Here is a 594-nt window from a genome sequence, read left to right as displayed (position 1 = left end):
AGCAGGCCTTCATTATAAGAAATTAGTGAGCATTGTATTCCTTTGTACCAAACATATATTATGAAAATTTGATCGGAGGAAATCCAACTCCAAACAACAACATACGTCATAAGGAAACAATTCAACCTTGTGATGGAAAATTTAAATCACCCAACGTTGATTTTTGTAACCTATTTAACTAAACAAACATCATTATTAATTATAGTCTTTTGATCCAAACACATGCTTGAAAATTGAGATCAAAGAAACTTCAAATCTAAACAACTACATATGTCATAAAGAAATATTAGATAGAGAATAAAAAAAATGGTAACGTTTTTATATATTAGTTTCAATGTATGAAATGGAAGATATACAAGATACAGAAGGTGAACTTGATAACGAACATACACTGAAAAGAGGAATTAAATTCTGCAAAAGAAGATGAAAGAGCGAGCACTCTATTTTATTTTTGGTTACAAAAGAGTGAGCTGTGAGCACTCTATTCTGTTGGATTGAACAACGTGGCTGTTGAACTACAAGATCCCACACATATAGCAGCATGATTATATATTTGAACTGCTTCATGACTGCTTGTTAGGAATGCAGCTGTAA

The sequence above is a fragment of the Vicia villosa genome, linkage group LG1, assembly GCF_029867415.1.
Source record: "Vicia villosa cultivar HV-30 ecotype Madison, WI linkage group LG1, Vvil1.0, whole genome shotgun sequence".
Classification (NCBI taxonomy): Eukaryota; Viridiplantae; Streptophyta; class Magnoliopsida; order Fabales; family Fabaceae; genus Vicia; species Vicia villosa.
Note: the sequence above shows the minus strand (reverse complement) of the source record.